This window comes from Microtus ochrogaster, chromosome 4 (genome assembly GCF_000317375.1).
Source record: "Microtus ochrogaster isolate Prairie Vole_2 chromosome 4, MicOch1.0, whole genome shotgun sequence".
NCBI lineage: Eukaryota > Metazoa > Chordata > Mammalia > Rodentia > Cricetidae > Microtus > Microtus ochrogaster.
This window is the reverse complement of record NC_022011.1, coordinates 85,127,332-85,128,139: the sequence shown is the minus strand read 5'-3', so window position 1 is coordinate 85,128,139 and position 808 is coordinate 85,127,332.

Here is an 808-nt window from a genome sequence, read left to right as displayed (position 1 = left end):
GAGCCACACGGGTGAAGGATGCTACTTGTGTGCCTGCTTTGTGTCTGTTCCGGGTGGGTGACCCGCATACTCCTTCAGTCCTGGCCGCTAGCCCAAGGCACATGGGAGAAGTAGAGGTCGTCGATTAAGTGAGCACGAGTTTGCAGTGTGGACGCATCTCCCCAGAGCAGAACTGTCCGGCACAGGCATGAACGACAACAGGGGCCAGAGAGCAGTTGGCTGCCTGCACAGTCCCGATCCCAGCCCAGAGCCCCCACCCCCGGGCTGGCGCCACAGTCAGCCGGTGGGGCGAGATAAAGCGGGCAAGGTTCTGCGGATCCGAATCAGGGAGGTGCAGCTCCGATAGCAGCGCCCGGGCCGAGGCTCCCGGTGTGTTTGCTCCAACTGTTTAAACTGCTTCAAAGCGCCACAACCCGAGCGACCTTCAGCAAACAGCTGCTAATCTCCAGCAAGGGAGAGCTGTCCGAGGGAGGACCCGGGCAGCCGTGGGCCTCTCGCCCGCGCTCCGCCCCCGTGGGACCTCAGTCCTCCAGACTCGGCCACGCCCGGACCGCTAGAGCAGGGTCTACAGCGGAGGCCGAGGGGAAGGCCAGAGCTCTGGCCGGAAGCCCAGAGGGTCATTATTCCGCCCCCAGGCTCTTGCTCCTCCCTCTGGCCCCCTTGTCCCTTTCCCTTTGTCCCGCCCCCGGGTCCTTGCCAGAGACCCTCTTGCCCCCGCCCCCAGGCTCTTGTCCCGCCCCCGGGCCCTTGCCCCGCCTCTGGGCCCCTGCCCTTGCTTCGGACCCTTGCGAGACTTCAGGCTCTTGCC